The 24902-nt window shown below is 39.2% G+C and overlaps 1 long non-coding RNA gene across 4 annotated transcripts in view; it reads left to right on the top strand.

Annotated features, from left to right (window-relative positions):
* The window catches only part of LOC113747239 (uncharacterized), a 170849-nt gene that overhangs the window by 30677 nt on the left and 115270 nt on the right, over nucleotides 1-24902 (top strand). For all 4 annotated transcript variants that reach the window (XR_003463469.1, XR_003463471.1, XR_003463470.1 and 1 more), the window contains exon 2: nucleotides 21600-21719. This is a non-coding gene — a long non-coding RNA (uncharacterized LOC113747239). The remainder of the gene's footprint in view (nucleotides 1-21599; nucleotides 21720-24902) is intronic.

Raw genomic sequence — 24902 nt, 5'->3', positions numbered from 1 at the left:
AACACTGTCTAATGTGGCAATTTGGATGAATAGCACACAAGTATTTAGTGAGACAGCTGCAAGATGCAGACGTGTTACACATCTGCAAAAAAATGTCAGCTTCAGTTTTAGAGTGTCTCTTTTTAAAGTTCATCGTTTTAGGCCTCCATACCTGCATTCTTCACGAGCTGCTGGGTGACTGATGGAAGGCGACAGGTTTAATATGAAGGTAGTAAAGAGGTTGCTGACAACCGATCACCTCTGACTACATTCTGGGTCTCTGTGGGTACACAAACATAAAGAAGGGTCATGTTGATGTGACAAACTCAGGTCAAAGAGCAATAATCAACATTTCTCACGGCTGAACTAAACAAAACTTTCATTTTTCAGCGTCAGACTATCCAGTTGACCTCCCATTTATTCCCATTTTGGTCCGTTTCAAAAAATGGCCCATGGCAGATTTCATTTTTCTGTGTTTTTTGTCTTCTTGTGGGAAGCTGTGAGAAAGCAAGAGGGGGAAAAAAACAACACACCACACACAAACACAGTTGTTAGCCCAGGCTGTGAGGTCAAATAAAGACAGTCCAAGCACCTGCAGTGACAGTAGCTCGGAGGGGTAAAGGAGGCTCTCGCTGTGCTCTGTATGCCCAAATGCCATCAGAGCCTCGTCTGTTTCACATTAACACCCTTGGAGACTCTCAGGTTCACGCTTCGGCCTTAAACACTTGACCCAGTTTTGATCGATGGGACAACACTGCAACCCATCACTTTATACTTTGAGATAGATGCACAGGCCGTATGGGATTTCAGTAGGATGCCCAAGTCTTACCTTCACCCAGTGTTGCATAGAGTTTGATCCCAGGACGGAGATCAATTCATTACCAGCACCATTTATCACAACAGGACAGTTCCAATCAACTTTAAATCACTTGGTGCTACTTGAAGCACATGTCCCACATGGATCTATGGAGCTCGTATGCAGGCAATTTAAAATCTCATTTTCTGCACACTATTAGTCTACAGCCTTTTTTTTTTTTTTTACTCATTTATCTAGCGCATGTTTTTCTAATCAATCCGTGGTTTGTGCCTTGTTTGGAAATGCTGTTACAGCAGCTCACATGAACAATGCACAAAATAATATTGTCTACTGGGCTAACAAATTAAGTGGTACTGATTGTTCATATGCAGCCCGCGATGTGCCTCGGAGATATGATTTTAAACTAATAAATATATTTCTGTGACTTTGGGCAATATGTTCAATATGCGCAGCCTGGCTGGCTTTAATAAATCCTTTTGTGCACAGGCACTGATGATCTCATATGGACATAATGGTGATCCTGCAGTCACCACATCATTAACAATGTTTTTGAGTAATTTTGACTTAAGGATTGTATTAATATGCACATCACACGTTGGTTCTGGATGAAGAGTGTACGCTACATTACACACTGATTCCAGGTCTTCAAGCTTTCCCAGTTAGTTTTTAAATCAAGTCAGGATGTTTTTAATTGGCAACAGCTTTTTTTTTGCCACATGGGGGCAGTAGAGCAAACTGAAAACACAACATCTAACATTTCATTAAGTTAATTTGTTAAAACATGTGGAAAACAATGTTTATATTCAGCAGACACAACACAACCTTTGCATTCATTTAGAGTTATAGTCAAGTGATTAAAAAGTTTTTTTTAATTATCTCAGGTGGAAAACTTGACTTGTCAGAGTAATGTATATTTTGTATAATGATGTTTTTATCTGTGATGTATTGTTTTAAAATGTTGTATTGTTTGGACCGCAGATGTAAATTAGCTACTGAGGCTCAGCACTCATGTTGTGTATAGCTCCTGTTTAATAAGCATACCTGAAGTAAGTAAAACTTAAAAAACAAACTCCTGGCATGAGATGAAACAACAAAAAAGTCAAAAACAATAGTAGGTGCTCTTACATACCACCTCCTAAAGAAAATATCTGACTGTGAGCTGCTCATTACTAACTTTGTCTGCTGCTTAGTCCTTAACAAATAGTCTACAACGTGCAGAGCTTCCTGCTGCTGCCAAAGACAAGGTGATTCAGTGAGATTAAAATCAAAACAATGAACCGAAAGGCACTAAAACCCACTGAGCTGAAACCTTTCAAATGAAATGTCGTCATTTAATCCACTGTTAATTAGTACAGCTTTAAATATAATGTAAACTCAGTCGGTACTGTAGAAATGTGTGTGCAAATATGTAATAAAGCATCCAGTATATCCAGTTGAAGTACCAAAAGTTTTCTGCAAAGGAAAAAAAACATTAAAGGCCATATCTTTGTGGCGGTGCATCGACCAGCACAAGCAGTGCTCGTACATTTTGGTATTTTCCTGACCTTGATATTTCCCCATCTGTGTGGTATTTTGACACCCAGCATGGTACACAGGTGGGTGGAAAGGAACAAACAGGTGGGAGGTTCATTTAAATGAGGCAGTACAAGCAGAGTTGTTGATATTTTGGGATAAATTGGATCCCAGACTTTGTGCTAAGAATAGACTTTGCAGCGCCGTGTCTGTTTCTGGTGCAGCGTCATTCTGCTGGCAGTCTGATTTCATTAAAGAAAGCAAATTAAATATTTTGAGAATGCATAGCAGTAACACAGTGCTTAAATTGTAAATAAACAAACAATTTACTTATTCATTTAAACTGTTGGGCTATTAGTCTGCATCAACAATCAATTTTAATGTGGTCAAAGCAGGAAGTGAAGTGGTCTTGACTATAAACGAGTGATTACATAGTGTGATGTTATCCACATCTCCTTTTTATATGGAAAGCCTCTTCAGTTCATTAAAACCCCGCAGCCCTCTCAAGGCAGCAGGACATATGTTGATAAATCTGCAGCCTCTGATTTGGAAAGTGCAGCATGAAAGCACAGCGCCATTACGCATGGCCGCCCACTGAGTTTATCTTCATTAAACCACATGCAAACACCACCAGGCTGCCGCAGAATAACCGTGCACACCTCTACACAAATCACACTGGTCGGACAGAACTCTGAATTCTCCGTGTTTGTACAGGAAGCCTTAGATTACCAGGCCTCATTGGTCCTGTCAGCCTTGTACCGCTGACATCAAGCTTCCCAGTGGTTAGCTGAGAGTGTGTGTATATATAAGTCACCTTTACTTTTTCATTGTGCACTCCTGCACGTAGAGTACAGTGATTTGTGTGCCACAAAAGATTGATCCAGTGGAGTCAGCTGTGTAATGGGCCTACTTTATGTTTTAATGGTCCTTTTTGAATGGAGTCCTTTCTACAAATTGAGATTGTTATTCTATGGTTTGCAAAAATGTAATAACAGGCTGACAAATGAAAAGTAGGAAAGAGACAAAGAACCTTCGAGCACTAGTTAAATATAAATTTTCACTGGAAAACTTAATTTGAAACTTAGCATCAAAGTCTTTTGCAGACTTGAATCTGTGCTATTCTTAAAACTTAATCAAAATATAACCCCAATTCCAAAAAAGTTGGGGTGTTGTGTAAATCATAATTAAAAACAGGAATGATTTGCAAATTCTTTTTCAACCTATCCTCAATTGAACTCAGTAAAAAGATCTCTAAATATCTAAGATATTTTATGTTCAAATTTATAAACTTTATTGTAAATATGAACACCGAACTAATAGCCCAACAGTTTGAGAAAAATGTCTACAATCCATAATGTCTGTAAAATTGTATAGAAATGCGGTAGCACAGTGTATGTCAGGGCTGTTCTGTTGGATTACAATAGATGTGCAGGTGTGCCTAATAATAAAGTAACCATTAAGTGCACTGTATGTATTTTATTTGTAAGCAGTAACCACTTTTTTTTTTTTTAAGCTTCTACTTCATAAACAACTTTCTGGAAGAAAATTATTCCTTTTTTTTTTCCCCTCATAATTGTGACAGTCATTTGGAAAGTACAGTAGACCAATTACACTAAAAGAAATAAATCTTTCCCAGCATAGGCATCAGGCAGTTCTGGGAAAGCTGACAGATAATTTTAGATGGAGCAGTAAGATCATTTATGGTAAAAGTCATACATCTTCCATATAGATGTAATATCATCACTGTGTGAGAAACTTAATAGTTTTCTGCCTCTGGGCCCTCCCCTGATAATTATCTGAATGAAACAATCTATAAAGGGAAAATCCTCCTTTGAGTGAACTTCACCATTATGCACGCCTCAGTGAGGGACTGCGTGAATGCATTGCTTCATTTAAACAGTTCACAAGCCATAAAGTTTGAGAAGCATTGCCTTATGCCACCACAATCATTTCACAATAAAACTGAAATTGTTATGCAGGACTGCAGTACTTTGCTCTCCAGACTACTTCTGTGATGTCATTGACTCATCTTATATCTTGTGCTGAGACGGGCATTGATGCAGAGAAAGGAGTAGGTGTCAGATGTGTGGAGGGTTCAAGACGCTGATTTGAGGGTGGAGATGCTGTAATCAGTTGGAAAACGACAGACTCTTCTTTAATCTAGTGGAGTGGTTTTCAGCTGTTTGTTGCAGAGATGCTGAGGAGCCTCAGAGGAGCTTTGCAACAATTTAAGAGACACATTTTCACCCTAAAAGCCACAACACCACAGAAACCAGAGATAACAAGACCAACCACAACAAATAACTAATAAACTTTTAATTAAGACATGACACTGGGCTGTCATCTTGCAAAGAGGGTTCTCTGATCAGTATGTCGAGGTCAGGTGGCCGATTAGTATTTTTCTAGGTGGTCACTCCTCAGCACTGTTCTTTGCCCTCAATTTTATTGGGAAAAATTAACCGCAGAGGGATTGTAGTGATGGAGCATTTTATGTTTAAAGGAGGTCACTGCAATTTCACGTTCTGGGTCAAACCATGTGTCTTCAAACTTTTTTTAGTTTGCTTGGCCTCTTACTGACTCTTTAGACAAGGACAGGAACAGCTTCTGAAAAGGGGCTTGTTGCATCAGGTTCCCATAAGACGATTATATACAATCATAGATGTCCACTTTAAGCTATAGATCTATTACCAGTCATATACCGCAACACTGCACATTGGTTTGGAATACTATGAAATGCAACTCTGGAAAGTTGCAATCGTTTTACCCTCCGTCCCAACCTCTGTGGTAAACAGCATTAAAATCCGAATGGACGCTATGACTGAAAGGTCACTATTGAAGAGTCCAGAGGACTTACCCTATGTTTTCAGCGATAATGCGACACACTGAATAACAAATCCAACAAACAAATATTTATATTTACCTTGTTTATGTGGGCTTGTTTCATTTCAGCTCAGTGTGAGAGGGGACACACAGAGCAGAACAAATGGAAGACAAGCAAGGTGTGGATATCAGTTAGAAACAGGTATGAATTACATTAACACACTGATAGATTTTGTGTTTTTAGATGAGCTAGATGAGGGAATAATCAGTTAAAACAGATTGGTGATGCTGTTTTGCTCTTGTTAATCTCAGTCAAGTTTCCTGAAGTGATGTAAAGTACCTCCAGTAAGTTATTTGGAGTGAGTGCTGTCAGACTCACTTGTCGGCAACCGGTCAAATAATAACTTAGGAGGCAATTTGGCCTCGAGTGCGCTGATTACTTTGGCATGTAGTTAAAACACCAGTCATCATTTTGTTTTAATGGAAATCAACTTCTGGCATTTGCTCCTGGTGTTTCACCGCTGCTTTGGAAGACAGACAAGTGGTAGATCTAATTTATGCCGATGTGAAGAGTAGTTCATGTGGATTTTGAAAAGTAATTGATAAATATTCTTCGGCAAGTCCCCTCTGGCAGGTAAGCAAAGAAACCCCTCAGTGTTAAATTTGAGGAAGAAATTTGGTGGGAAGGTAGCAAAATGAGGAAAATTTAACAGGGAAAGATGTGGATCTTTTCACTTTTACTCAAACAGAATTGGAAAAGTGCTCTAAATTGCCTCTCTGCAGTCAAATAGGAGAAAGATGGCTTTGAAATTTGAGTGTTTGGAATGTCTTCATGTTATTGGTTATATTCATGTATGTTCAAGTTATTTTATTTCATTACTCAGTGATCCATTCAGAATAATTCTTTCACAGTTTGACAGTTTGTCAAAAAAACACATTTTATTGAGGACCCACTCAAATGACCAGCTCGTGTCCCACAGAGTCAGTACGTCGTCGCGGAAAGTGATGTGGCCTTGTACATGTACTGGATTGGCCAGAGCATTGAAGTGCAGTGCACATGAATGTGCATTTGACACTGACTGCAGTCAGACCAACATGAAACATTCCGTTTTCAAGGTTGCCATGTTCTGAACCTTATGTTTTTGTTTAAGCTGAAGTGTTGCTTCAGTAAAACATCCCTTACCTGATGAACTTGTCAAACATCAAATACAGAGGGTGACACTATAACAAAACCTCCTAGAGTCTACCTGCTTTGGTGATTTCTCCTTTCAATACCATGCCAATGCACAACAATCAACAGTAAAACAAACCCATGCTTTGCTCATATTACCAACAGAAATATCACTTTCCTGCCTTTTTAGTATGCAAATAATTGAATTCCTGAATTTCACCACTTTATGAGAGAAGAATGGCAATAAAAAAAGTTTGTTTAATGATCCGTGGTTCTGTTTTAAATGATGAAAATGTGCAAGAAAACATTCAACCCCAAGAAGCTGCTCAGCTAAAGAAGATTATGTGAAGCTTATGAGAGCTTAATGAGAGTATACATCCAGGGCAGTCTGTCCCTCAGGGCTGTCCAGAAAATGGAGCTCTGCGTTGTTGTTGATTGAATTATAGATGGCCTCCTATGCAGTGTTCTTTTATTTTTCCTGCTGCTGCTGGGTTCAGAGCTTTGAGGGTGTCAATTTACAATGTAATTATGCTGTATGTTCATACTGTAGAAACATCCCTACAGAGATTCACTGATAGACGCAGCCAGCACACTTCTGAACGGGTTTGTATTTTTAGCACTTTTCTGTGTTTGGTTTTATTCTCTGGCTGTTTTTTTGATGGATGGAGCCTTTAAGACCACTGTACTCAGGGCTGTTCAATAACGATGAATATGGGTTTGATGCTATGGGTTCATAATGTCAGCTTATTCAGAGAAATTATTTGACGGCCAGTTGGTTTAGTTATAGTATTTCTGATATAGTAAACACTAAAATTCCTAATGAGCAGCTCGTAGGGCTTACACCATCTGGTGGTTGCGCCAACTGGTTGGTCGCGATGCTCTTGTGGCTAATGAGAGCTGCTTAATCCATTATTATCAGCATTAAGTTATATTTTTAGAAATAACATGAATGAACAATTGTTTACTATTCTTTACACATTTGATTGAAAAACTGAAAATGTGTGTCAGATAAAGACTAGAGACTGTTTTAAGTAAAAAATGATTCTTTTTCCAGTGTGTTGTACATTTTTCACTCCATGAATCCATAGATGGCTAACACATGGTGTTCCATATACATTACATATTGTTTATAAGCCCAAATGTTAAAGTAGTGAAAACTAAAGGTTTTATTTTTCTTGTTTTTATGTTGTTCTATGCATTTTCTTTGTTTTCCTGTATGTTTTACTATCACACAAAGCAATTCCTTAGGGATTAATACAATTATCATTAGCATACCCTTTTTTTAGATACAATACATAAATTTCGCATTGAGAATTTAAATAGACAAGTAAATGCAGTGCTCTGTAAGAATTAAATGGACTGGATTCCACAAAGATTAACACTTTGTCCAAGAAACCTAAAGAACAGTGATTGTTTTTCACACTTAAAGTGGCACATCTACAGTAATAAGGTTAAAAAAAAAAGAACAGCCTTAACAGTGTGTCACTTCTTCAGTGACATCGTGTGAACAAAATATAGGTGTTGCTCCTTGTTTCCTTCATGCCTGTCCTTTCTTGTTATATAGCCTTGAGTATCTTGAAACCCTGTACCTGAAATCTGGTCATAGATGCGGTTTGAGCTAAATGCACACGCAGTAATTAATTCATGCTCCAATATCCAACCTCGTCCAGTGTGCCGTGTGGTTTAGCAATCTAATATTAACTGTGTTCTTTCATGGTGGTACTTCATCTTTAAGTGGCTCATTCATTGAATGCCCTGTGTACTCTGTGACGCAGTTTCTCCCATACATTAGCAGTCTGCTCAAACCCCATGCTTATTCAGTGAATTGATACTAAAAATGTAGAAAGTGGCCACATGACTCCGTGATGAATGAAGGTATAATTGAGTAAATGTAAGAGGTTCATTCTGTAAAAGCCCCTCCAGCGGCTAATGGAAATATTTCAAATTCATGCAACATGTAGCTGCCATTATTGTACGTACAGTAAGGGTTTGATACCTAGAAATTATATAAAAACAAACATTTTGATTGTATCAGATCACCTGGTGAACGGGAGAAAGTGCAGCAGAATAAGGGAGAGTAGATCGTGCCAAAGGGGGGGACAGTGGTGCAGTGGTAGATGCAGAAAGAAGGTTCCTGGTTTGAGCACCAGCTGGGGTGTTTCCGTGTGGTAATTCGATAAAATAAGTGTATGCTATATTTATGCGAGTAAAGGACATATCACAAACTCCAAAAAGTCAATCGTAACCAGTAATGTGTCACAAACAGCTTAAGCAGAGCTGTCTTTTGCTCGTCTAATCTCATCAGTCGACACGCTGCATGCAGAGGCACACAACAGACTTGATTTTGTCTGACTGTGTGACTCCCCAAAAAACTGAGCTATCCCATTTAATGATGGTCTTGTCCTCAACTATGTGCAATAATGACACCTCAGACAGTCTGTGGATCTGTTGAGCAATGAGAGACTATCAGTAAATGGGCCTCTGTCCATCCACTGAGGCTCTACAGCTCCTTGAAGCATATTTAAATTCAGGGCAAGTCTTCCAGCTAGCCTGATGTGATGGCTGGGTAAACAGAGCGACGATAAACAATTACTGTTTATTAACTTTATTGAAGGTGTCCTGGATGACGGCTGAGTAGACTGTGAGGGAGATGGGGCAGTGTTTGCGGATACAGAGAAACCTGTCATCTCGTAGGATGCATTTTCTTACATTTTAAAATACAATTATAGGAAAAGTGTGATTTTCTTTTTGCCAAATATTGGCGTGGTGCGTTTATGCTTGTCTGTCTCGAGTTTGTACAAGGACATGAAAGATGAAAAATCTCCCCAGAGTAGAAGAAAAAAACAATGTTGTCATTGTAAAAAGAGATTTTGCACGACAAAACAATGGGTGAATGATACTGAGAGCTCTAAAAATGTCACAGCAAAGTCATTTCTTTGACATTTATTCAAACACCAAACCCCTCGCTTTGACAGGGTTTCAATGCAATGGCATCAAGTGTCCTTGCCCGCCATTTCATACCAACGTCTAACATTTGGATACATCTTTTCTTTTTCTCTTTAACTACTCTGATCTCCCACAGAGTTTTCTCAGATCAAGCTCTCAAATGCTGCAGATTAAATAAAACTCCAGTCTGCCAAGAACACAAAGGAAAAAACGAAACATGAACGAAACGGAGGAAAAATCTATTTTCCGTGAACTTTTTTTTATGGCCACTGCACAATGTCAGTAGGCGCTGTGAAATAATTTTCTACATGCACGCTCAGCACACACACCACATACACCTCGGATATGGAGCAGAGATGATAACAATAAGATCGCACACTTCCTGACAGGCGTGGCAAATGTATCAATTTTCCACTTGGCTTTTTTTTTTTCTGCAGGCTTTTTTTTAATGAATTAATTCCATAACTCCAGCGTAAACAGCACAATATGCCCTGTATATATTCTCTAAAGGGCTTGTTTGATCATAATCGCCATCTTCATAGCCTGTTTATCGATGTGTACTGCCTTTGTCTTCATTTTCATAAGTGCAGGGGTTCATTAACATTTGGCTGCAGCGCAGGAGGACTGTTTGATGGATGTCTCCTCTGTTAATTGACGTGTTGGGATTTAGCATGAGAGGGAAATCTAACCGCACAGGGGTCAAAAAATGAACTTAATTTTCAGCCAGAAAACCTCATGTTTCTCACGAATAATCTTTGGACTTCTTTTTATATCCCCCAGAATGTTAATTAAATTGGAATCCACTACTAGTGTGGTTAACCTACTTTAAATAACTCTTCAAAAGCGTGAACGTCAGCTTTATGAGGGATGATGGCCGCGTAGACGGAGATTTAATGTTGCAGTCGGCAAGTGGAGGTGACACAGCCAGGATGAGACACGCTCGGGCTGAATGCAGTAGCTGTTATTGCTCAGTGATTTGCTTGTCATTCCTCTGCTACAATGACCTCAATAGCTATAGAGCATACTTAATATTCATTCCTTACTTTGTTGTACAGATTCTGTATAAAGTAGACATATCTGTATTTCAAAGTTACATGCTCTACGACCACAGCTCAGGTGTATGACCTTCATAAATATTCATTTTTATGCTGTATAAGGAACAAAATAGAAATTTAGTAGGATATTCTGAAAAAGTACTACTTGACTGTAACTCCCATACATACTGATGAATTGATCAAAGAACACGCAGCAGCATAATGATCAATATTTTATCTTCTGAATTGCTGTTTGATCAGACATAATACAATAACATACCAACAAAGACTGGAGATTTCTATATTTTGCTTTTAGACAACAAAATCCATGTGCATCCCAAGAGCAGCCATGAGCCACTGGGCCGCGTTGTTGTCCAAAAACCATGACAAACACACATCTATCATTCTGATACAGCAAGTTCGGAAACGTTTGAAAAACCTGATATGTATTTCTTTCTTTCGCTCCTTTGTTCCTTCTTTCGCTCCTTCCTTTTATCCTTTTCTTCCTTCCTTCCATCGCTCCTTACTTCCTTTCTTCCTTTTATCGATCCTTCCTTCCTTTCGTTTTTTTTCCTTCCTTCCTTACGTCGTCGTTTTCTTCCTTCCTTCCTTCCTTGCGACGTCGTCGTTTCCTTCCTTCCTTCTTTCCTTCCTTCCTTCCTTGCAACGTCGTTTCCTTCCTTCCTTATGTCGTCGTTTCCTTCCTTCCTTATGTCGTCGTTTCCTTCCTTCCTTCCGTCGTCGTTTCCTTCCTTCCTTCAGTCGTTGTTTCCTTCCTTACGTCGTTGTTTCCTTCCTTCCTTACGTCGTTGTTTCCTTCCTTCCTTACGTCGTTGTTTCCTTCCTTCCTTACGTCGTCGTTTCCTTCCTTCCTTCCTTGCAACGTTGTTTCCTTCCTTCCTTCCTTGCAACGTTGTTTCCTTACTTCCTTCCTTGCAACGTCGTTTCCTTACGTCGTCGTTGTTTCCTTCCTTCCTTACGTCGTTGTTTCCTTCCTTATCTCGTTGTTTCCTTCCTTCCTTCTTTCCTTCCTTATGTCGTCATTTCCTTCCTTCCTTCTTTCCTTCCTTACTTCCTTGCGACGTCGTTTCCTTCCTGTCGTCGTTTCCTTCCTTCCTTCCTTGCGACGTCGTTTCCTTCCTTAAGGTCGCCGTTTCCTTCCTTCCTTCCTTGCGTCGTCGTTTCCTTCTTTGCGTCGTCGTTTCCTTCCTTCCTTCCTTCCTTACGTTGTTGTTTCCTTCTTTCCTTACGTCATCGCTTCCTTTCTTCCTTCCTTCCTTCCTTCCTTACGTCGTCGCTTCCTTCCTTCCTTCCTTCCTTCCTTACGTCGTTGTTTCCTTCCTTCCTTTTATAGCTCCTTTCGCTCTTTCTTTTTCACTCTTCCCTTCCATCACTTTCTGCTGAGGATGCCATGACTCCTACCTATTTACTACCTTTCTATCTATTCAACCTTCTGCATAAAACAACCTCTAAAGATTTTTTGATATCTTCAGCTGTATTTGCTTAAGCTGATATGACTGTAATAAAATCGGAAAATGCTGTTTTTTTTTTTTTTGTTTGTTTTGTTTTTTTTGTATTTGTAGGCAACCAGAGAACTACAGAATAACAAATAGCAAATGTTACATACTTTTCCATAGATACTTTATTGATCCCAAGGAAAATTCAAGCATCCAGTAGCAACAAAAGGATGAAGGAAGATGTCACGAATAATTATTTGTGATCAGAGGCTATGAGAGGAGCCAACACAATTTCTTATATTGTAGCTTACAGACAGCTCTACTACATCTACAAGACTAGGCAACAGTAGCACAGAACTTAGAAATCAAAAACAAAACATTAATATTTGAGGTGGCAGACAGAAATACCAAATCAAATGTCAAACATGAGGGGTGGAGCTGAAATCCAAACAAATGGAAAGACCATGAGGTCATTAGAGGTCACTCTGAAGTGAAAAAGTGTGAGGAGACTGGAGCAGTCCTACATCCAACTTTTATGTGTGAGACCAGGGTTTGCATTCATAATCTGACAGCTAATCTTTGCTTCTTGAATGTTTTATCGTTCCATAATCTTAAAGAAAAAGTTTCACATTTTGGGAATTTTGCTTTCTGCCAGAGAGTTGGAGAGTTTGCCAAGACTAGTTGCCAGGCAACCAGCAAAGACTTTAGGAAGTAACTGGTTGCAGGTCACTGTAAAGTGGCAAATATCTATTTGTACTGATTAAACAAGATACATCATGTTTACTTGACCTTTAGAGGTGTTGATTGACATATTTTATCACCTTGAGACGAGGCCAGTCTCTCTGTATACAGTGTTAATGTTAAAAGTGTGAAGATATATCCTAACAGAATAAACCAACCAACTGACCCATTCAAATCAGAGCATTGCTCTCTGCAACTGTGCCTTCAACTATGATTTTTAACCTCTCCCAAAAAATATTTTTGTCATTTTAAAGGGGGGTTGTGATCTTTAGCAGGAGACAACAGGTCAACAGTAAGTACACAAGATTAATTTGAGATGCAGCTGGCAGTTCGTCCAATGATCTGTCAGATTTTGAACCCTGAAAACACAGAGCCAATTTTCTGTGTACAGTTTCATAAGGATTATTATCTTGGAGGTCATTTTATATCGGACCATGAAGAGACCACTATGCAGTTTAACACCGTCACACCTGAATACAACCAGGCTCATGAAGTCTCAGCTTTTCAGTCATACCCAAAATTATGCAATTACTGTTTAGGGACCCCAGTATCCAGTAATATTCAAATTATTTGCACTGCATGCCAAAAGCTGCATGATTTTTGCTCAAAGATGCATGTAGTTAGCATAAAGTCTCTAAAGGGGAGACTTGTGGGTACCCATAAAACCTATTTTTATTCAGATAGCATGAGGTGAAAGGTCGAAGGACCGCTTTGAAAAGGCCATGCCTGATAGCCGCTCTACCAGGTGAGCGGCACAAGTTGAATTCCAACCCATTGCCCTTTGCTTTTATGTCAACCTCCATCGCTCTCTGGCCGTTTCTGTCACGCCAGTTTAAACACCATCAAAATGTAACCTAACTTGGAATGCCAATGGGTGTGTCATGTCTTCTAATTTCGTATGATACCAATATCTTCTTGCTATAAAACTGTCTACAGTCTGAAAGTCAATAAGGTCAGCTGCTTATACCTGTTATATCTGTGCTTAGTGGTAGAGGTTTAACCCATCATTTTTAATATAAGCAATGTAAAGACTTTTTTTTTTTTTTTAAAGCAAAGCAATGTCTTTACTTTTATTCTTTATCTACTGATCATTATGTGTGACAACAAACAAACAACTGCAGCGTTTCTTCACCAAGAGTCATTAAGTCATGTTTATTATTGTGGGTTTAATGTTTTCAACTCACATTTCATTATCTTTTGATAAGATATCAGAGTGTATTACTTTATGTCGCTGCAAGCTTCAACATTCCTGGCTTTCTTTTATAAAACGGTCTCATTTCCATGGCTCTGCAGTATCTCGTGACTGCAGAGTGGCTCTAACACACTTTCTTGGAGCAATTAACAGCTGATAACAGATAATTAAAGTTGCCATTGTTTGTGTGAAGCATTGCAGCAAATTTGCCTGGGCTGTGAAGAAATATCCATGTCTCTATATTTATCTACAACCAACAGTTGATGATTACAGTTTTTGTTAATTCACATTTAGAGATAAAATTTGTTTGGCCCTTTGTTTGCTGGTGCATACATTAAAGCAGTTCTCTCCTAGTACTGGCGGTATGACGGCATTTTGTTATACTTTGGAATATTTTAACGAGGAACAAAGAGATGACTCATTTGAAGATAAACAGGTAAATGCTTGTGCCAAACTCCATTAGTAGCAAGTTTTTTTTTTGACAAACACATAAACAAATTCACAAGGATCTTACTGTTGAATTTGGAAAGCTGAAGTGATGCACCAATTGTTCTCACTTTTGTTCGTGACAAATATTTAATTGGAAAACACTTTGGGGACAGAGGTCGGATTAACAAGTGCTGCAAAGCTGATATCACAGGTGACAGTATATTTCAGGATGCATACTTTCTCTTGACTCTTGATTTACATTCAAATCAACACAACAACTCATGAGAAATGTTTGCTTTGCAGCAGATTCATAATCCTTCTGTGCACCAACAATTCCCCAACTTCCCCGTCAAAGCCAAGAAAGAAAAGGGGGAAAAAAAGAAAAGGCAGAAGCACTTTCTGTGTTTTGAAAAGCTGAATAACCACCCTCTGCCTCCCTCATTTGCCTCAACTAAGTACACATTCAAGCATGAATTTGATCCCATCTGTTCATTTACACACAATAGTCATTCTATATAATTTATACAGGTCTTGTCCCTGTAAACTATCTACATATTGTTCCCTTATTAGTTTTGCTCAGATTGTGTAATGAAGCACCAAGGGTTTCCATTATGATTCAGTCGACATGCCCATGGGCAGGCTATCTCTGGATACTCTCTCTTGATTGCTTCGACTCACAGCAAGTTGTTTTGTCTTTCAAGAGAAATAATGTATTGATCTGCACCAAATGAGACAGAACTCAAGGTTAATGAGAATTTAAACTGCTCTTAAAGGACTGTAGCAGTGACAGTGATCGGTTCCCCTAATGTTATGATGCTTGATGACCATGTAAATGTAATAATTCAAAGGGTCTTGCATACTTCTTGTGCAGACTAAGCAAAAAAAAGGAGAGTTAAAGTCTAACAATTGCTCAAACTTGCTACAAAGTAGTAAGAAAGCTGACACATTGGCATTGTGCAGATCTAAAAATGGCTAAATGTTTAATTACACTGACATGCAGTCTTTAACGTAACGCATATGTAAAGTTGAAGATGCATGATGACATATCTCAAATAGGAAATGCTTGCTATGGTGGTTTCAGTGTGTTGTATCATAGTGTCAGTTTTTATACACCAACATTTAACTTCCAATTATTAAAAAACCTAAAGACTGAAATTTCCCTCGCATATAGGAAAATGTTTGAGGGTAGAAAGATTCTGCATTGTAAAAGCCAACGGCAGGGGCAAAAACTGTTCTAACAGTATGCAAATACTACTGTACAAGGTCAACCCGGTATCACGACAGCATGGTCCACCATGGATGGCAGTGTCACGTTCTTCCTAAATGAAGCTGAAGTTGCAACTTGGTTAAGTTTAAGCAACAAAACAACTTGGTTAAGTTGTGGCAGGTATATAACATCCAACGAACCACTCCTAAACCTAAGTACACTCCATATGAGCGCAGACATAACATACTCCACCTTCCTACACAAGTACTTTTCATGCAAACTTTTCATAAAAAGTAGGCTTCTTTCTTGAGCTTCTGTCATAGACTGTATGAAACATTATCATTACAGTATCCGTGACGGGACTCGTACATTTCTGAAGAGCTGTAGTGAAGCTCAGAGTGTGGGGCGCTGGCTGCCACTATCTTGGCAGTCCTGCCTCGGCCGGCTCCTGGCTAATCCAAAATTGGGCAAAGAGTGGAGTGTGTGTAGAGCTGAATCAAGCCTGGTTGCCAGCACCAGCCATTTGTGACAGCACCCACCTGTCAATCAATGCTGACACACTCCTAATTATGCATATCTAAGCCTTCATAATGTGAACGGGTGAGTTATAATAAAATTTTAAAATGGGGACTTATTTTTGGCTTAATTTCACAGCCACAGAGGTCACTGCTTGGCTTCTGTCTAAAACAGCTTCTCTCATGTCCGCTTTGGTATACTGAATTTTAACCTAGTAGTGGAAAAGTCAGCGGCTCACAGATTGATGAAGAATTATCCTCATGAATCAACAAAACTTAGAGAAATCTGTCCAGAATGTGGTTGGTCAAAGAATCATTGGTCCCATTTGTTGTAAAACGTAGTATTGTGGTAGTCCTGCAGGTTTATAGAATACACAAAGAGATTATCTTAAAATGTTACTGAATGGAACAGAACACTTATAATAACATTTTTTGAGATTGCTCAGGCTTAGAATGATGATGATACTCTACTACCCCCAAAGAGAAATGGGATCCTCTAAGTAATGTCCTGTGAACACCATCAGGGCACCAGCAAAAAGAGTGGAGGGAGAGGCTTGCAGTCATTCACTGAGACATAGAAAGTCGAGCATCAGACAGACAGACAGACAGACAGGCTCAGCATTTAATGTGCTTGCTGTCACCACCGTTAGTGTGAGACCGACCAAACTTGGCCTTCCCTGCAGTGCGGCACTGAAGGGTGCAGTCACCGACATGCTTTTGCAACTTGCTCTCTCACCCCCCCACAAAAAGCTCCCACAGGCCGTATCCTAATACTATGTTGTGCCTTTTATCCCCGCCCCCCCACCAGCACTTTTCCATTCCCATTCTGTTGACTGCGACCTCCTCCACGTGCTTTTTACTGTGAAATGGAGCCCTTCTCAATCACACAGCGCTGTTGGCCTGCTCTTTATTTCACTCGTCTTTTTTTTTTTTTGTTCCCTCTCTTTCTCTCTGGCTGGGAGCTTATCTGAGAGGCTCAGCTGCTGGTCGACTGTCCACAGAGAACCCCAGGCCACAACAACAACAACAAAAAAAAAAACCTCTGGCAAATATAGCTACTCTTTGGTGTCAATTTATTTATGTTAAGTACTGAGATACTTCAACTATTTACCCTAACCCCAACTTGAAATGTGGAAAATGATAAGCTCCCCTCTTCAGCTCGCATGATGCATCACTGAAATGCCGCTGAAATTGAGTCGAGGGAGAGAGGTGATGGCTGTGTGTTCTTGATGGATTTAGGAGTGTGGGGAGGTAATATATCTGTGCTGTCCGATGAAAGCTATGCATTTCCAAAAAAAAGCTTTTCACAGAGTAAAAAGCTTTTTTTTGAAGTGGGGTTGCATGAAATATCCAGTTGTGTATTACCTACCTACCTACAGTAGACAGCGGTTGGCATGCCCCCATTTTCGAGAAGCAGATTGATGAACATGGAAGCTAATCAATGCACCGCTGTCGACAGGGGGAAAACAAAGTGATTAATTTAGCACCTACAAGGCTGTTTTAAGTGTATGCTTTACAACTCACCCCTTTCTGACAGGAAACTGAAGTGTTCTCCAAAATCAGCCAGCTGCTTCATTTTCAACTGCTTTCCTTTGGCTTGAAACATCATTTTTGATAAAGATTATTTAACATGGTGAATTATTGTCGGGTATAAGATGGGTAGTTTCCCTACTACCCTAAACCCTCGGAGGGGGCTTAACTCTTTTTAATCCTAAAAAGGTCATTGCCCCAAAATGTGGCTCCTTCCCAAAAACTGCTATAATTATTATTTTTTTTTCTACTTTAAACATGTCAGTCTTTTAGAACTACTTCAGCCTGAAATATACATATCAAATATAAATAAAATTTGGGGCTTTCTAACCCTTTAAATGCCAGTATGTTTACATAACTCTTTTTATATATATACTGTATATACAAAAACCCCAGAAAAACAAATAATTTCCATAAAATACATTTGTGTGTGTGTGTGTGTGTGTGTGTGTGTGTGAGTAGACACACACACCATTATCCAACATAAATGGCACACACACTTCCCTTGCAGAAATCAGTAAAAAGTGTTACTGTTATGTGCTGCATGCTTTGAATGGGTAAAAGTGGCGGCACCTGATGGACAAATATAAAAATTACAAATTGAAAGCCAGAGGTCCAAAATGAAACCTTAATCTCAAGGAATGCACGAATTTATGTTAGGATAAATGTGGGATCGAAAATTGTGGTTTTTAATGGGGCAGGTTTTGGCGCTAGGAACTATTTAGGATGGGTTTTTGTAGCTTAGCCATTTTAGGCTTAATTAAAGTACTGAGATGAGGATTCTAAAAAATAATTAAAATGAATCTCTTCTGGCAAATTTGAGCTATCTTGATTCAACACAGCCAAAATGGCTTGAAAAATAAACAGTTGGACGAAGAGCACGCCTTACAACAATTTTAAAGTCTGTGCACAGTTTACCCGTCTGCTTCAGAATCGATTTTAAGATCCTTTTTATTGGTTTATAAAGCTCCTATTGGTCTTGCTTTCACCTTTTTATCAGATTTGCTTTAAAACCTTCAGATCTTCTAGTAGTGGCCTTTTTAATTAACCCAAAAGTCAAAAGCGAAATGTACTGCAGCTTGCAGTTTTTGTTCTATGAAAAGTGCTATGAAAATGAAGTCTGACTAATGTAGGCACTAACAGGCCTGTCCCCCAGTGATGCTCCTATGCCATTTAATACTATGGATGCAGCAGCGGTAACCCCACGACTCTACAACCCTGAATGTACGTGCCTATGGCCCCAATAGCAATCCCACCCACTGTATCTACAGCAGACCCTGCCGGTGACTGCAACAGTGGAGTCATGGCTCCTGCCCCTCTTGGCTGTAGTGGACCACATCCCCCAGCGTCCTCCCTTCAGAACCTCACTAAAACTGCTGAGATTATACGAGTGGTAATATGATCTTCAGCTCAGCTGGCCACTCAACAAAGTGCCCACTCTATTACACTGCCTCTATATTGGATGGATGATTGAAGCATCCCAAAGGACAGAACAGACATTTAATTATTCTGGCATATCTAATTGAATGAGCATAAATTCTACAATTATACATTAAGTCAGTCAGTTCCCGTGCAGAATCATGTGAAGCTGGAGCAAGCCTTTACTGTAATTTGAATAAAATTACAAAAACAAATTTGCATGTCTACTATTGTACATGCCAAAAATGATAGCAATATCAATAACACATTTAAGAGGAGAGAGTTTGTGAAATTATTGTATGCATTACTGAACCTTTTTATAATCAGCCTCATAATCAGAAAAACAAATAATCAGACGCTGCTCCAGTGCTTAATTAAAATTTAATGCAGATGTTTACAAGTTTCCAGAATAGTCTCAGCCTTGATTTTACATTATTCAGAAAGTTAAGATCTTCTAACTATGGATTTCTGGACACTCGGAATCTTCTTTGGCACGAGTCCCTCGCTCACAAAGAACTGAAAAGGTCAACACCCAGACACTGTTGTGATACATAAGAAGCATCTTCTTCCAGACGCTGAAAAATTCCCTTGAGGAAATAGAGTCTCTGACTCTATACTTTTCCTCAATAAGAATAAAAGAGTTTAATTTACAGTATTGAGAACACATTTGTAGTGTCTTTCTCAGTGTGGGTGAAGCACTCTCTATGCATCCCCTTCTGGGTATGTCACGTAATAAAGCAGGTGTATTTTATATACTGTATTCTTCCCTAATAGCTTTAACCTTATGACCTCATTTATTGGTAATACGACATCCGGAGAGATAACAATAAACACCAGTTGGTCTATTTATTATTAGAGAACATCAACATAATGCCCTTGGCACCATTTGACCCTGTAATTTCCTTCTGAGTCATCTTCCACGTGAATCAATCTCATCGATGGCTCCTTCGATGCCCATGGATGACCGAGGGAGCTAACATCAATGTCGCTTCCCAGGCGTTCAATATGTCAGCTGGACAAACACTTTTCTAAGATAATCCAGCCACCACGTCTGCCTCAGTTTGGTGTGAGGCGTGTTTCACTCAAGGACGTGTCATTTATCATCAGCACTCAACAGAGTGGCTAAAATAACTTAACCAACCCTGTTTATATGTATGTACATATAACACTTACATGTGCAGTGTGTAAGTATTACATCACATTCATTTGACGGGTTCCTCTTAATCAAATTACTTTTGTTACACCACATGCATGAAGGACTGAGCACCAACATTTACCGACAGCTAGAGACACTATCATTAAAGTGTCATTATGCCCTTAAGGCTGCATTATTTATTTATTTTGACTTCTTGATTATGTATAGTCATTCATCTATATTACAGAGTCGCTGATCCATTTTTAGGTTGAGCAGTTTTACAAGAATAATTCAAGTCACTTTAAACATGTGAATGAAAGTGGTCCCTACCTGGAGCAAGTGTTTAGATTGTCCCTTCTGTTCTACTGTAGGAACATGGTGGTTCACGACGACGGTCACTGTGGAAGAAGAGCCGTGGTTCATTCTAACGTACAACAAAAACAATTATTTTCAGGTCCTAATACATTGTCGAAAATATAGTTATGCAAACTGCATTCAATTTCTGCCAAAAAGCAGGTTCCTTTTTTTTAAAATATTGGCAAAATGGCAATACCCACAGTTGAGGGTTATAACTTGAGACATAAACATATTGAAATAATTGTTTCCTTTTTTGTAAAAAATAATCCTGTTACTTCTGTTAATTAGGTGTTTATGTGTGTCGCTGTTATTGCTTGGTTGCTCACACTTTTAACATCACATGTACAAAGTTCTGTCTGTTTTTGGTGTGTCATCTTTTGTTCAGAACGGTTTCTCACAAATTAAAATGCTGTACATTGCTTTTGAGAATTTTTCTCCTCCTGTTTGTGTATTTTCTTCTTGTATCTCGTGGGTGATGGGGAAAAAAAACCCCTGCTATTTTCAGGCTGCTTTATAAAAGTGTGAAGAAAAAACTATCACTGTGATGTTTGTGCACCCTGCATCTATCTCTTTCATCTGTCTGCTAAGAGGATCTGCAACAGCATCTCCTTCGTTTTTCTCACATTCATCACCACCCAAGACCTCTGTGTGCAAAAAGATGATCAATATAGGCGGCCTGTATGAACATGTAAAAAGGAATCGGCTCACTTTCAATTACAAAGTTTTTTTCTTGGTTTACAGACCGCATGCGTCCCAGTGAATCTCAGCACTTCCAGATGCTGATAAAACACCTAAGATGTGTCTGGATTTGGGATTGCAGTTGCCTGAAATCATTCAATCTGTTATGAGCCGTCAGCTGGCACTGAATCGGGTGCTTAGTATTCCTCGTCGTCCTCCTGTTTGACTCTGCTTGTCGTCCAGGCTTCGTTACAGCCTCTGAGGGATGGCGACTGCACTTTGAAGTTCACGTCTGGTTCGCATTATCACAGTCAACAGAAAGCAGAATCAGTCAGACCGCATCATTTAGTGCAACTGTTCTTATCGCTCCTCGCAATTTATTTCCTTTCACCATTTCAGAGTGACGTATTCGGCGGCTCGGAGTTTAAAAAGCCAGTTGTAAAGCTGTCTGCAAATTCTGAATACACAGCATATTACTCTTTTCAGGGAGCAGAACGATGAGGTGAATCCAGATAGAAACCATTACCTCTGATTGATTTCCCTTGCTAAAATTTAAACTGATCACAAAGGAAGAGGAACAAAGAGAGCTGGCTTTAAGCTGCTGATTGTGTGACTTGTGTGTCTAAATGTGTGTGTTTGTGTTTCTGCTTTTCTTTATAGGGACTGAAATCTTCTGTGGTCTCAGTGTGTGTGTGACAGTGCTGTTGCCGTACATTGCCAAATTAAGCGAGACCTGAGGAGAGAGTGTTTTTCTGAGACACAACAGGAGAAGATCCACAGGTACACAATTAAAATTAGATTTCCGTGATCACTGCAGCATCATGCTGGATGATATCTCCTGTTCGGAACAGGTGTTGCTAAGCGCACTGGCACATCAAATGAGAAAAACAGGAGTTCACTTCTTTTAAAAAAAACAAAGACCGCAAAACAGCTGCTGACCTCAGTGAAATTCAGCAGGCAATTCCAATTAAAGAAAAAATAATGTAAAGAATAGGAAAAAAAAAACTCTTTACTGTTATAACCTCATTGCAGTAATGGCCTATAATTAAATGGAGAAAATGAAGTGCAGTCGTAGATGCAATTGTTTATTGTACATCCTATTTGGTAAAGATAAAGGCCTCTGGGGCATAATCATCCCTCTTGGTATTAAATAGCACCAAGTTTAATTTCAAAATATTCCCTTTTTATAAAAGTTTCTAAACGGCTAATGAAGAAAAAAAGAGTCCAAATTGATAGTTGCAAAACAGCAAATAAAGAATAAGGCCTCAGCTTGCAGCTTTGTATTTCCCTAAGAGGCGGACCATTAGATTGAAGGCGGTGGGTATTGACTGTTGTGCCAGAAGCTGCCTGAAGCTGGATACAAAGGGCTTTTTAAAAGCTCACTGATTTCATCTGAAGAATCCTAAAAAGGCAAATACATACTTGTTTGTGCTGCGTTTTTTTTATTATCCACAACATCCAAGAAGAATACAAATAAACAACCATCTTTCACGGCCATGTATCACTTAATCCTGAGGATCACCAGATGAAGCATTGGTGAATGAGACTGATTCCAGCAAGCAAGCAGTGCAAAGAAAGAGGGAAGAGGACAGAAGCCTCGTTCCAATCTGAAGGATTGTTATAAGATGATGTTGCAACAAAGTTGGACTAGCATAAAAGTGAACTAAAGTGTAATGTGTGGCAGGAGTGAAACAAATAAGGCCAAAGCAATACGTATTAAATAGAAAGACTTAGTGCAGTCATGGGAATCGTTTAGTCTTGGTATTTACTTTCATGCCTCCAGACTCTCTTCCTCTAAGCTTCGCTTGCATCCATCTCTTCCAATTAATCTAAGTCCTGCTGGAACGTTCTCCAGCCTCCACTCTGTTATGATGGTTGATGTCGGGATTTGGATGATTTTTAATGAGTTAGTTTGTCATTAAATTAACAGGCTAAAATGCAATCATCCATGTTATATGCCATTCACTGCATGGCTGGGATTCTGGCAGCTGCTGACCACAGGTCGATAGTTAAAGGTTACACTAGGATTGTGTAAATGGAGGCTGTTTTAAAACGCAAAGCCGTATACATGATCACGTGTTGCCTTTTGTGAAGCTCTTTGCAATCAGTAGTCTGGATAAAGGATTAGCATGATCTTGACCTTTTTACTTTGGTCTTTGAGTTTGATAAAATATTTAAATGCCAAAACTGATTGTGCAACAAAGCCCACTGAGCCTAATTTAAAGGCTCAGTGATATGAAAAAAGAAACTGTATTTAATGTGAGCAAAAGCTACAAATATGTTAACACAAATGTTAGTGTGGTAGGAAAGGACAAAGCTGGTGTGACACCTGCTGTCACAAAAGAGCAAAACCAACCACCATGTGTTAGTTTGCCTCAGCCATAAGCCTGTAGGTTTGTTACAGGCAGTTTGGTTCAGCTCAGCTTGAGTTATCCATGTTAAAGCCTCATTTTGTCATGTTCCTAAATCTTTTTATTGTAATGTGTGTTTAGTTTTTGCCTGAAAGCAGTTAAAAGTCAAGTGTTAGTCATATTAGAGCCTCATCAATAATAAACCAGACATTATAGCATCCTTTACTTTGTAAGCTACCTGGAGAGAATAATTAATATCAGGTTATGTATAAATTACCTCAGACAGTGGGCAGGCTATCATAAAACAGCGGTGCAGTCTGTCAGGCATCCCAGGCAGCAGATGCATCTGGGAAAATGGCTTGAAACAAAACAGAACAACAGGAATCATATGAGTCGTCGACCATTTCAAAGGAGATAAGCCACTGTGAGTGAGAGATGTTATTAACGCAGACATTACACTGCTGCCACGACGCAAGAAAGCAGTAAATGATTCGGTTGCTTCTGAGGAAGAGCATTTGTGTGCTTTTGTTTTTGTCTGGAGAAGTCCAGTCAGGTGGAAATGTACACTTCCATCTTAAAGATGGAAAGACTGTTGTCTGTGCTGTCTCGCAGCTTGCGGCTGATCTAAACAATTGGATGCTGATAGTGTGGATTCAGCGTAAATATTAGCATCATTTCATAGTACTGCCCGAAATGTCAAATGGCATCTCATCAGCTTTCATAGTGATTACACATTTTTCAGATAAAGGATCTCATTACAAGTTGGAGGCTGGAACAGTATTTTCAGACGGGAGGTGGTATTAACACCTCGGCTCGGTGTGGATGGGAGGACTGTTATTTCACTTCAGGAGGTCAGGAAATGTAATTTTCTCCAGCATAATTTCTTGTAGAAGTTCAAGCCTGTAGGCCTGGAATCATGTCGTTGTTGCATTGATTTATAATTTTCCTTCTTTTCCGACTTTTTTTTTAGCATGGCACCTAAAATGTGATAAAATGAGAGAACGCTGTTTGGGGCCCAATGTACCTGGTAGTTGTGCCTAAAGTAAAAGTCAAACATGTTAAGCTTCAAGAGACAACAATTCCCACACCACTAAGGTGATTATCAGGTAAGAGTCTTGCAGCCACACTGCTGCACCTGCAGTTGGGATGTATTGTGGATTATCAGGACCCTCAACATGCTGTCAGCCGACCAGTTTCCATGATGTACCGGAGGACCACACACCTGGAATTTTTTATTTTTTTTTCTTATTTGAAAAGAAAGTGCCCTCGGTCTTTAGAAAACTTTTCATCTTTCCATACCAAACATTTGTAATATATTAGTAAACCAATAATTTTCCAGTTATGGGATTAGTAGATTTCAAACATTTTTAAAAATATTTGATCCATTAACTCACAACAGTTTAAGTTATAGAGCACCAAAGCGGCCCAGACAGGATGATAGCCATAGAAATGTAGGGTCCCCAATTTCAGAGTGCAATACCACTGGAAATATGATCAGTTGCACGCGTGTTTTTGTTCTTATTATATTGCTTTTCTAACCGCCAAAGATCAAGCAAGTCCAACAACACGAGACATAAAGTAGCATCCAGCTAATATTACTTACTAGTCCAGT

The sequence above is a fragment of the Larimichthys crocea genome, chromosome XIII, assembly GCF_000972845.2.
Source record: "Larimichthys crocea isolate SSNF chromosome XIII, L_crocea_2.0, whole genome shotgun sequence".
Taxonomy (NCBI): Eukaryota; Metazoa; Chordata; class Actinopteri; family Sciaenidae; genus Larimichthys; species Larimichthys crocea.
This window is presented reverse-complemented; position numbering and strand designations above follow the sequence as displayed.